Source organism: Brassica rapa, unplaced genomic scaffold, assembly GCF_000309985.2.
Source record: "Brassica rapa cultivar Chiifu-401-42 unplaced genomic scaffold, CAAS_Brap_v3.01 Scaffold0720, whole genome shotgun sequence".
Classification (NCBI taxonomy): domain Eukaryota; kingdom Viridiplantae; phylum Streptophyta; class Magnoliopsida; order Brassicales; family Brassicaceae; genus Brassica; species Brassica rapa.
Window position 1 is genome coordinate 186,737 of NW_022610660.1, and position 13,675 is coordinate 200,411.

A 13,675-nucleotide genomic window follows, 5' to 3' on the forward strand; every position below is an offset into this window, starting at 1 on the left:
GACCATGGGTCTAAGAATATCGAGTTGGTCGGGAAAGACGAGCTTCAGTACAGGGAAGTCGGTCGTCTGGTCGTGGTTCCAGCCGAAGCTCCAATCGGGACATTCGCGGGACGGCTCGGTCAGTGTGTCCGGTACGGTCGGATGAACGAACCTCGGTCAAATTGTTCAGAACGTCCTGATCTCCATGCTGGTTGGCTCCAATGGACTGATACACGAACCGGGGCACATCACCAAGGACCAACGTGCTGATATGTGTACTGAGGGACAGCCACGGACGTCCTGTGTGTGCTGACGGACACAGACGGACACACAAAGACACACACGGACAGCCACGGATGGCCTGTGTGTGCTGAAGGACACCCACGGACTTCCTATGTGCGCTGATGGACACCCACGGACGTCCTGTGTGTACTGAACATACAGCCCACGTGGGCCAAAATCACCCGAACTGTCCACGGGAAGGGCCAGCGTGCTGAGTCCAAGGACCAGCGTGTTGATATGTGTACTGATGGACAGCCACGGACGTCCTGTGTGTGCTGACGGAGACACACACGAACACACACGGACAGCCACGGACGGCCTGGGTGTGCTGACGGACAGCCACGGACGTCCTGTGTGTGCTGGTGGACACCCATGGATGTCCTGTGTGTACTGAACAAACAGCCCACGTGGGCCAAAATCACCCGAACAGTCCATGGGAAGGGTCAGCGTGCTGAGTCCAAGGACCAACGTTCTGATATGTGTACTGATGGACAGCCACGGACGTCATGTGTGTGCTGACGGACACACACAGACACACACGGACAGCCACGGACGTCCTGTGTGTGCTGACGGACACACACAGACAGCCACGGATGTCCTGTGTGTGCTGACGGACACACACGGACGTCCTGTGTGTGGTGACGGACAGCCACAAACAGCCACGGACGTCCTGTGTGTGCTGACAGACAGCCACTGACAGCCACGGACGTCTTGTGTGTGCTGGCTGACACCCACGGACATCCTGTGTGTACTAAACAGACAGCCCATGTGGGCCAAAATCACCTGAACAGTCCACGCGAAGGGCCAGCGTGCTGAGTCCAAGGAGCAGCGTGCTGATATGTGTACTGATGGACAGCCACAGACGTCCTGTATGTGCTGACGGACACACACGGACAGCCACAGATGTCCTGTGTGTGCTGACAGACACCCAAGGATGTCATGTGTGTGCTGACGGACACCCACGGATGTCCTGTGTGTGCTGACGGACATCCACCGACGTCCTGTGTGTGCTGACGGACAGCCAAAGACGTTTTGTGTGTGTTGGCGGACACCCACAGACGTCCGGTGTGTACTGAACAGACAGCCCACGTGGGCCAAAATCACCCGAACAGTCCACGGGAAGGGCCAGCGTGCTGAGTCCAAGGACCAGCGTGCTGATATGTGTGCTGACGGACAGCCACAGACGTCCTTTGAGTGCTGGTGGACAGCCACGGACGTCCTGTGTGTACTGAACCAACAGCCCACGTGGGCCAAAATCACCCGAACAGTCCACGGGAAGGGTCAGCATGCTGAGTCCAAGGACTAACGTTCTGATATGTGTACTGATGGACAGCCACGGACGTCCTGTGTGTGCTGACGGACACACACAGACACACACGGACAGCCACGGACATCCTGTGTGTGCTGACGGACACACACGGACACACATAGACAGCCACGGATGTCTTGTGTGTGCTGACGGACACACACGGACGTCCTGTGTGTGGTGACGGACAGCCACAGACAGCCACGGATGTTCTGTGTGTGCTGACAGACAGCCACTGACAGCCACGGACGTCATGTGTGTGCTGGCGGACACCCACGGACGTCCTGTGTGTACTGAACAGAAAGCCCATGTGGGCCAAAATCACCCGAACAGTCCACGGGAAGATCCAGCATGCTGAGTCCAAGGAGCAGCGTGCTGATATGTGTACTGATGGACAGCCACAGACGTCATGTATGTGCTGACGGACACACACGGATAGCCACGGATGTCCTGTGTGTGCTGCCAGACACCCAAGGATGTCCTGTGTGTGCTGACGGACACCCACGGATGTCCTGTGTGTGCTGACGGACAACCACCGACGTCCTGTGTGTGCTGACGGACAGCCCACAGACGTCCTGTGTGTGCTGGCGGACACCCACAGACGTCCTGTGTGTACTGAACAGACAGCCCACGTGGGCCAAAATCACCCGAACAGTCCCCAGTAAGGGTCAGCGTTCTGAGTCCAATGACCAACGTGCTGATATGTATACTGATGGACAGCCACAGACGTCCTGTGTGTGCTGACGGACACACACGGACACAGATGGACAGCCACGGATGTCTTGTGTGAGCTGACGGACTCACACGGACACACACGGAAACACACGGACAGCCACAGACGTCCTAAGTGTGCTGACGAAAACCCACGGACGTCCGGTGTGTGCTGACGGACACCCACGGAAGTCCTGTATTTACTGAACAGACAGCCCACGTGGGCCAAAATCACCAAAACAGTCCACGGAAAGGGCCAGCATGCTGAGTCCAAGGGCCAGCGTGCTGAGTCAAAGGGCCAGCGTGCTTATACGTGTACTGATGGACAGCCACAGACGTCCTGTATGTGCTGACGGACACACACAGACAGCCACGGATGTCCTGTGTGTGCTGACAGACACCCAAGGATGTCCTGTGTGTGCTGACGGACAACCACCGACGTTCTGTGTGTGCTGACGGACAGCCAAAGACGTTTTGTGTGTGCTGGCGGACACCCACAGACGTCCTGTGTGTACTGAACAGACAGCCCACGTGGGCCAAAATCACCCGAACAGTCCACAGTAAGGGTCAGCGTTCTGAGTCCAATGACCAACGTGCTGATATGTATACTGATGGACAGCCACAGACGTCCTGTGTGTGCTGACAGACACACACGGACACACATGGACAGCCACGGATGTCTTGTGTGAGCTGACGGACTCACACGGACAAACACGGACACACACGGACAGCCACAGACGTCCTAAGTGTGCTGACGGAAACCCACGGACGTCCGGTGTGTGCTGACGGACACCCACGGAAGTCATGTGTTTACTGAACAGACAGCCCACGTGGGCCAAAATCACAAAAACAGTCCACGGAAAGGGCCAGCGTGCTGAGTCCAAGGACCAGCGTGCTGATATGTGTACTGATGGACAGCCACGGACGTCCTGTGTGTGCTGATGGACACACACGGACACACGCAGACGTCCTGTATGTGCTGACGGACAGCCACAGACAGCCACAGACGTCCTGTGTGTGTAGGCGGACACCCACGGACGTCCTGTGTGTACTGAACAGACAGCTCATGTTGGCCAAAATCACCCAAACAGTCCACGGGAAGGGTCAGCGAGCTGAGTCCAAGGACCAACGTGCTGATCTGTGTACTGATGGACAGCCACAGACTTCCTGTGTGTGCTGACGGACACACACGGACACACACGGACGTCCTGTGTGTGCTGACGGACATCCACATACCGCCACAGACGTCCTGTGTGTGCTGGAGGACACCCACGGACGTCATGTGTGTACTGAACAGACAGCCCACATGGGCAAAAGTCACCAGAACAGTCCACAGGAAGGGTCAGCGTGCTGAGTCCAAGGACCAACGTGCTGATATGTGTACTGATGGACAGCCACGAACGTCCTGTATGTGCTGACGGACACCCACAGACGTCCTCTGTGTACTGAACAGGCGAAACACGTGGGCCAAAATAATCCGAACAGTCCACGGAAGGGTCAGCGTTCTGATTCAAAGGACCAACGTGCTGATATGTGTACTGATGGACAGCCACAGACGTCCTGTGTGTGCTGACGGACAGCCACAGACGTCCTGTGTGTGCTGACGGACACCCACGGACGTCCTATGTGTGCTGACGGACACCCACGGACGTCCTGTGTGTACTGAACAGACAGCCCACATGGGCCAAAATCACCCGAACAGTCCACGGGAAGGGCCAGCGTGCTGAGTCGAAGGACCAGCGTGCTGATATGTGTACTGATGGATAGCTACAGACGTCCTGTGTATGCTGATGGACACACACGGACCCACACGGACACACACGGACAGCCACAGACGTCCTGTGTGTGCTGACGAAAACACACGGACACACACAGACAGCCACAGACGGCCTGTGTGTGCTGGCGGACAGCTACAGACGTCCTGTGTGTGCTGGTGGACACCCACGGACGTCCTCTGTGTACTATACAGACAGCCCACCTGGGCAAAATCACCCAAACAGTCCACAGGAAGGGTCAGCGTTCTGAGTCCAAGGACCAACGTGCTGATATGTGTACTGATGGACAGCCACAGACGTCCTGTGTGTGCTAACGGACACACACGGACAGCCACGGACACACATGGACGGCCTGTGTGTGCTGACGGACAGCCACAGACAGCCACAAACGTCCTGTGTGTGCTGGCGGACACCCACAGACGTCCTGTGTGTACTGAACAGACAGCCCACATGGGCAAAATTACCCGAACAGTCCACGGGAAAGGTCAGCGTTCTGAGTCCAAGGACCAACGTGCTTATATGTGTACTGATGGACATCCACGGACGTCCTTTGTGTGCTGACGGACACACACAGACACACACGGACAGCCACAGACATCATGTATGTGCTGACAGACACACACGGACACACATGGACAGCCACGGACGTCATGTGTGTGCTGACAAACACCCAAGGACGTCCTGTGTGTGCTGACGGACACCCACGGACGTCCTGTGTGTATTGAACAGACAGCCCACGTGGGCCAAAATTACCCGAACAGTCCACGGGAAGGGCCAGCGTGCTGAGTCCAAGGACCAGAGTGCTGACATGTGTACTGATGGACAGCCACGAAAGTTCTGTATGTGTTGACGGACACACACGGACAGCCACAGACGTCCTGTGTGTGCTGACGGACAGACACGGACACACACGGACAGCCACTGACATCATGTGTGTGCTGACGGACACAGACAGACACACACGGACAGCCACAGACGTCCTGTGTGTGCTGACGGACAGCAACAGACAGCCACGGACGTCCTATGTGTGCTGGCGGACACCCACAGACATCCTGTGTTTACTGAACAGACAGCCCACGTGGGCAAAATCACCCGAACAGTCCACGGGAAGGGTCAGCGTGCTGAGTTCAAGGACCAACGTGCTGATATGTGTACTGATGGACAGCCACGGACGTCATGTGTGTGCTGACGGACACACATGGACAGCCACGAATGTCCTGTGTGTGCTGACGGACAGCCACGGATGTCCTGTGTGTTCTGGCGGAGACCCACGGACATCCTGTGTATACTGAACAGACGGCCCACATGGGCCAAAATCACCCGAATAGTCCACGGGAAGGGCCAGTGTGCTGAGTCCAAGGACCAGCGTGCTTATATGTGTACTGATGGACAGCCACGGACGTCATGTGTGTGCGGATGGACACACACGGACAGCCACGGACGTCCTGTGTGTGCTGACAGACAGCCACAGACCGCCACAGACGTCCTGTGTGTGCTGGCGGACACCCACGGACGTCCTGTGTGTACTGAATAGACAGCCCATGTGGGCCAAAATCACCCGAACAGTCCACGGGAAGGGTCAGCGTGCTGAGTTCAAGGACCAACGTGGTGATATGTGTACTGATGGACAGCCACAGACGTCCTGTGTGTGCTAACGGACTCACACAGACACACACGGACACACACGGACAGCCACAGACGTCCTGTATGTGCTGACGTACACCCACGGACGTCCTGTGTGTGCTGACGGACACCCACTGACGTCCTGTGTGTACTGAACAGACAGCCCACATTGGCCAAAGTCACCCGAACAGTCCAGGGAAGGGCCAGCGTGCTGAGTCCAAGGACCAGCGTTGTCACATCCCCGTCCCGGGATCTTGACATAGGGCCTAGACGTTTCGATAGAAAAGAGACTGCCTTGGTTCAGATCAAGAGAATTGATCGTGAACAAGGTGGGTTGAGTGAAATGATCAGAATAGATCATGGGAAAGCTCAGGCTATGTCAGTAAATAGACAAAAGGACTTAGACGGATTGAATAGGATGAAGAGAACAAGCTAGGACGAGTTAGACGATAGCTTGACGAAGTGAACGTGTAGCTCGGTTAGCTCCATGAAGGTAAACTAAGTTCACTCTAGGTCGATCCAAACTAAGTCAGCTCTACTAGCTGGACTGCTAGCTCACTCAGCTGGGTCAGCTGGGATCCAGCTCATCTCAGCTACACGGACAGTTCGAGTTTCGGGCTGATTGTCCGGGTCCGGGTCAGTGGCGGGCCATGAGGTCCGGCCATGTGGTCCATGAGTCGTTGGGCTCTTGTGTGCAGGCCGTGGGCTTGAGTACCATGTCTGGGCTTGGGTTGGACGTGCCTAGAAGGTCTGGAGCCTTCTATATCCGAACAGGTACGATCTGGACCGTTGATTGTAATCGATGGCCAAGATCTGTCCCAGAAGGATGCTTCGAAGGGATGTGACTCTTTGCACATGACCCTTGGTTGCCTATATAAAGGATGCACGACCAGAGATCAAGGATTCAATAAGTTTCGTGGGAAACAAAAGGCAGAGGCCAAATAGAAAGAGAGAGAGAGAGATCGGCCGAAAAAGGGTCGGTTGTGGTGGTTTAGTATCTCTGGAAGGAGAACGGTTTAGGAGAGAGGAGGCCGTGTGGTTATGAATACCCAGGGTATAGAAAAAGGTCTGGAGAAGGACTCCAAATCCGTGGTTCAATCCAATAGGGTCAGTGGGGTAACCACCGACTCATCGGCTAAGACCATTGGGCAGTCCGAACAGGTCTAGCCATGGGCGTTTGGATGGTGTCCCATTCTTCTTATTCTTTTCGTCTAATTCTTCTTCTACTCCTTCTGTATATTGGCGTGGCCTTGTGGATATGTTGGGATTGGTTATAACCGTGGTTCTGGTTGAGTAATGCGGTCGCGGTCCATAACCGTCGAGTTAGGCGCACGCATGGTTTAAACCGGCCTCAGGTGATCCGATTGGATAGGGGCGGTTCTGTTCTGTTCTGAACGGTTGAAACCCTTCCCTGAACAGTCACAATGGTTCATGACTTGTGTAGGTTAAGGCGTGGTCCTTTGGCCATAGGCCGGACACACGCACGGACCAGACGGTTAGGTCGAACGGTTGGAACATCTGAGTTGGTGCGAGTTGCAAAGGGTCATGAGTTGCCAAGAGGCACAAGTGTCCATAGGGTACAAGTTCCCAAAGGGTGTGAGTTCCAAACGGTGCCATTGTTTCAAGGCTTTGGCGGAACCAAGTGGACAGTTCGTCGCTCCATAGTCGAACGGACGGACGGTTAGTTTAACCGGAGTGTTGTGTCGCAAGGTCTGATTGGTTGCAAGGCAATCCGGTTTGATCTTGGGCCTTACTCTGTGGTATGGATCCAGACTTTGGGTTGGATCAGGTAAGAAGGTCCGTGAGCCTTTGGGCCGGACTTATAACTGGTCGATCGCACCAAGATCTTACCCAGACGGTTAGACGGGACTATGGACGATCCGACTATGGTTGGATGGTTCTAGCCGCAAAGGCTAAGTAGGATATCTTACAATCAACTTCGGGTTGGTGAGAAGGATACGCGCCATATGCCTTATGTAGGGCGTAGACCCACATGATGGCTATGGAAGGGCGGTTATATCAGTACATGCTAAGTGGACAATGGCTTATCAAGTCTAGTGGTCGGATCATGTTTCATGACGATGGTTCGATGGCCGAACACTAGTATGGATACTCACGTTGCTGGAGTAAGAGTATTGATGTGATGCTTCTAGATATCAACCTTGATGTTGATAGCTTCGAGATTGGCTAAGAGTCATGACAAAGTGTATGGCTAGTACTATGTGTCGTAGACCATAAGTACTGAGCCTAAGTATGGTTGTTCAAGGAAGACCGTGTAAGATCTGATCATGGTTGAGTATGGACGACCTAACCAATGAATGATGGTCTAAGGTGTCAGTACTAACCTGATTAAAGAATGCATCAGTTGGTATGAACAAATCATATTTGTTGTCTGGGTTAAGTCCCAAGGCCGGTCAGGCCAGATGATGACTCACCAGTTGCAAGTCATGTGAGGATGGTTGGTTGATTGACTTAGGATCTAATGACCTTTGTCAGTCCAGAAGATGGACTTGGTACTATTGCCTATAAGGCAAAAGGATCTCGGATTGTGCATGAGACGAGAAAGGCCAGATGCAAACCCTTATCCTTTCAAAGACTTCTCAAAGGTTACTTATGTCTGTGGGGATGGTTGGTTGAATGACTAAGTACCTAGGGGAGCTGTTTGATGCAGGAATCAAGATAAGGACCTTAAGTAAGATCATTGAGTGATCGTGGTCCAGCTGTCAAGCAAGTTCAATTTGAGTCAATGGAGAACCGATGATCTAATAAGCTCAATAGATGTGGCAAAGGTATGATCTAGCATTTACTTATGTAGATCTAGATAGAATGGTTTAGGGGAATGGAACCTCAGAATCGTATGACTTGGTTTGGGTCTAGGATTTACCTTTAAGCTAATTGTTAGTTGAGTAAACTGACCAAGGCTAAGGTAATTCGACCAGACAAGTGTTAGATTGGTTTTTGACCAATGGTTTACTAGAGAATAATCTGCTGCGTATCTGTTGAAAGGATCTAGGCTATTAATGACTACGAAAGTCTTTAGCTACGATCTAAGTTAGCCCTCGCCTTTAGGCGATATTATAAATAAAGGGCAAAAATTAAGAGGTTCGGCCAGGAAGTGGACCGAGCGACGTGAGGCATCGACCGTGGCCTAGGCGGCCGGTATCGGGTCTTACAAGCGTGCTGATATGTGTACTGATGGACAGCCACGGACGTCCTGTGTATGCTGATGAACACACACGGACAGCCTGTGTGTGCTGACGGACAGCCACGGACAGCCACAGACGTCCTGTGTGTGCTGGCGGACTCCCACGGACGTCCTGTGTGTACTGAACAGACAGCCCACGTGGGCCAAAATCACCCGAACAGTCCACGGGAAAGGTCAGCGTGCTGAGTCCAAGGACCAACGTGCTGATATGTGTATTGATGGACAGCCACGGACGTCCTGTGTATGCTGACGGACACACACGGACAGCCACGGACATCCAGTGTGCTGACAGACACACACGGACACACACGGACAGCCACGGACATCCTGTGTGTGCTGACAGACACCCAAGGACGTGCTGTGTGTGCTGACGGACACCCATGGACGTCCTGTGTGTACTGAACAGACAGCCCACGTGGGCCAAAATCACCCGAACAGTCCACGTGAAGGGCCAGCGTGCTGAGTCCAAGGACCAGCGTGCTGATATGTGTACTGATGGACAGCCACGAACGTCCTGTGTGTGCTGACGGACACACACGGACAGCCACAGACGTCATGTGTGTGCTGACGGACACACACGGACAGCCACAGACGTCCTGTGTGTGCTGACGGACACACACTGTAATAACCCTCACGAGCAGATAGAATTTTGGTCAAGAAAATTCTTTAAGATTAGTTTGAAGATTGATCGATCAGAACATAAATAAAAATTGACACGGTGAATTAATCTCTCGACGGGGCTGTCTTTTGGTCGAAAAACCATCTCTTGATGGTTCTGGTCGAGTGTTAATTATTATTGTCAATTTTTATTCAGGTTGGGCGAGTTTATTCAGAGCAGGAAGAGATTTGAATGATGAAAAATATTTAGTCGAAACAGTCCGAAAAATATCGACAAAATTCTTAAAATTATTTCTGAACAGTCACATGTCTTGCACCTTCTAGCTTACTTGCTTCCTCAGTAATTAGTTCACATGACCTGAACCTACTTGCTTGCCTGCTTGCTCATTAGAAGTCACATGCTGGTCACAAGCTACTTGCTTCAGCTGCTTGTAGCTTTCTTCACCAGTTGCAAGTCATGTGAGTATGGTTGGTTGATTGACTTAGGATCTAATGACCTTTGTCAGTCCAGAAGATGGACTTGGTACTATTGCCTATAAGGCAAAAGGATCTCGGATTGTGCATGAGCCGAGAAAGGCCTGATGCAAACCCTTATCCTTTCAAAGACTTCTCAAAGGTTACTTATGTCTGTGGGGATGGTTGGTTGAATGACTAAGTACCTAGGGGAGCTGTTTGATGCAGGAATCAAGATAAGGACCTTAAGTAAGATCATTGAGTGATCGTGGTCCAGCTGTCAAGCAAGTTCAATTTGAGTCAATGGAGAACCGATGAGCTAATAAGCTCAATAGATGTGGCAAAGGTATGATCTAGCATTTACTTATGTAGATCTAGATAGAATGGTTTAGGGGAATGGAACCTCAGAATCGTATGACTTGGTTTGGGTCTAGGATTTACCTTTAAGCTAATTGTTAGTTGAGTAAACTGACCAAGGCTAAGGTAATTCGACCAGACAAGTGTTAGATTGGTTTTTGACCAATGGTTTACTAGAGAATAATCCGCTGCGTATCTGTTGAAAGGATCTAGGCTATTAATGACTACGAAAGTCTTTAGCTACGATCTAAGTTAGCCCTCGCCTTTAGGCGATATTATAAATAAAGGGCAAAAATTAAGACGTTCGGCCAGGAAGTGGACCGAGCGACGTGAGGCATCGACCGTGGCCTAGGCGGCCGGTATCGGGTCTTACAAGCGTGCTGATATGTGTACTGATGGACAGCCACGGACGTCCTGTGTATGCTGATGAACACACACGGACAGCCTGTGTGTGCTGACGGACAGCCACGGACAGCCACAGACGTCCTGTGTGTGCTGGCGGACTCCCACGGACGTCCTGTGTGTACTGAACAGACAGCCCACGTGGGCCAAAATCACCCGAACAGTCCACGGGAAAGGTCAGCGTGCTGAGTCCAAGGACCAACGTGCTGATATGTGTATTGATGGACAGCCACGGACGTCCTGTGTATGCTGACGGACACACACGGACAGCCACGGACATCCAGTGTGCTGACAGACACACACGGACACACACGGACAGCCACGGACATCCTGTGTGTGCTGACAGACACCCAAGGACGTGCTGTGTGTGCTGACGGACACCCACGGACGTCATGTGTGTACTGAACAGACAGCCCCCGTGGGCCAAAATCACCCGAACAGTCCACGTGAAGGGCCAGCGTGCTGAGTCCAAGGACCAGCGTGCTGATATGTGTACTGATGGACAGCAACGAACGTCCTGTGTGTGCTGACGGACACACACGGACAGCCACAGACGTCCTGTGTGTGCTGACGGACACACACAGACAGCCACAGACGTCCTGTGTGTGCTGATGGACACACACTGTAATAACCCTCACGAGCAGATAGAATTTTGGTCAAGAAAACTCTTTAAGATTAGTTTGAAGATTGATTGATCAGAACTTAAATAAAAATTGACACGGTGAATTAATCTCTCGACGGGGCTGTCTTTTGGTCGAAAAACCATCTCTTGATGGTTCTGGTCGAGTGTTAATTATTATTGTCGATTTTTATTCAGGTTGGGCGAGTTTATTCAGAGCAGGAAGAGATTTGAATGATGAAAAATATTTAGTCGAAACAGTTCAAAAAATATCGACAAAACTCTTAAAATTATTTCTGAACAGTCACATGTCTTGCACCTTCTAGCTTACTTGCTTCCTCAGTAATTAGTTCACATGACCTGAACCTACTTGCTTGCCTGCTTGCTCATTAGAAGTCACATGCTGGTCACAAGCTACTTGCTTCAGCTGCTTGTAGCTTTCTTCACCAGTTGCAAGTCATGTGAGTATGGTTGGTTGATTGACTTAGGATCTAATGACCTTTGTCAGTCCAGAAGATGGACTTGGTACTATTGCCTATAAGGCAAAAGGATCTCGGATTGTGCATGAGCCGAGAAAGGCCTGATGCAAACCCTTATCCTTTCAAAGACTTCTCAAAGGTTACTTATGTCTGTGGGGATGGTTGGTTGAATGACTAAGTACCTACGGGAGCTGTTTGATGCAGGAATCAAGATAAGGACCTTAAGTAAGATCATTGAGTGATCGTGGTCCAGCTGTCAAGCAAGTTCAATTTGAGTCAATGGAGAACCGATGAGCTAATAAGCTCCGTAGATGTGGCAAAGGTATGATCTAGCATTTACTTATGTAGATCTAGATAGAATGGTTTAGGGGAATGGAACCTCAGAATCGTATGACTTGGTTTGGGTCTAGGATTGACCTTTAAGCTAATTGTTAGTTGAGTAAACTGACCAAGGCTAAGGTGATTCGACCACACAAGTGTTAGATTGGTTTTAGACCAATGGTTTACTAGAGAATAATCCGCTGCGTATCTGTTGAAAGGATCTAGGCTATTAATGACTACGGAAGTCTTTAGCTAAGATCTAAGTTAGCCCTCGCCTTTAGGCGATATTATAAATAAAGGGCAAAAATTAAGAGGTTCGGCCAGGAAGTGGACCGAGCGACGTGAGGCATCGAACGCGGCCTAGGCGGCGGGAATCGGGTCTTACAAGCGTGCTGATATGTGTACTGATGGACAGCCACAGACGTCCTATGTGTGCTGACGAACACACACGGACGGCCTGTGTGTGCTGACGAACACACACGGACGGCCTGTGTGTGCTGACGAACAGACACGGACAGCCACAGACGTCCTGTGTGTGCTGGCAGACACCCACGGACGTCCTGTGTGTACTGAACAGACAGCCCACGTGGGCCAAAATCACCCGAACAGTTCACGGGAAGGGTCAGCGTGCTGAGTCCAAGGACCAACGTGCTGATATGTGTATTGATGGACAGCCACGGACGTCTTGTGTGTGCTGACGGACACACACGGACACACACGGACAGCTACGGACATCCGGTGTGCTGACAGACACACACGGACACACAAGGACAGCCACGGAGGTCCTGTGTGTGCTGACAGACACCCAAGGACGTCCTGTGTGTGCTGACGGACACCCACGGACGTCATGTGTGTACTGAACAGACAGCCCACGTGGGCCAAAATCACCCGAACAGTCAACGGGAAGGGCCAGCGTGCTGATATGTGTACTGATGGACAGCCACGAACGTCCTGTGTGTGCTGACGGACACACACGGACAGCCGCAGACGTTCTGTGTGTGCTTACGGACACACACGGACACACACGGACAGCCACGGACGTCCTGTGTGTGCTGACGGACACACACTTTAATAACCCTCACGAGCAGATAGAATTTTGGTCAAGAAAATTCTTTAAGATCAGTTTGAAGATTGATCGATCAGAACTTAAATAAAAATCGACACGGTGAATTAATCTCTCGACGGGGTGTCTTTTGGTCGAAAAACCATCTCTTGATGGTTCTGGTCGAGTGTTAATTATTATTTTCGATTTTTATTCAGGCTGGGCGAGTTTATTCAGAGCAGGACGAGATTTGAATGATGAAAAATATTTAGTCAAAACAGTCCGAAAAATATCGACAAAACTCTTAAAATTATTTCTGAACAATCACATGTCTTGCACCTTCTAGCTTACTTGCTTCCTCAGTAATTAGTTCACATGACCTGAACCTACTTGCTTGCCTGCTAGCTCATTAGAAGTCACATGCTGGTCACAAGCTACTTGCTTCAGCTGCTTGTAGCTTTCTTCATGGGAAGGAAAACTTCAGCTGCTTGTGCTGCTTGGTG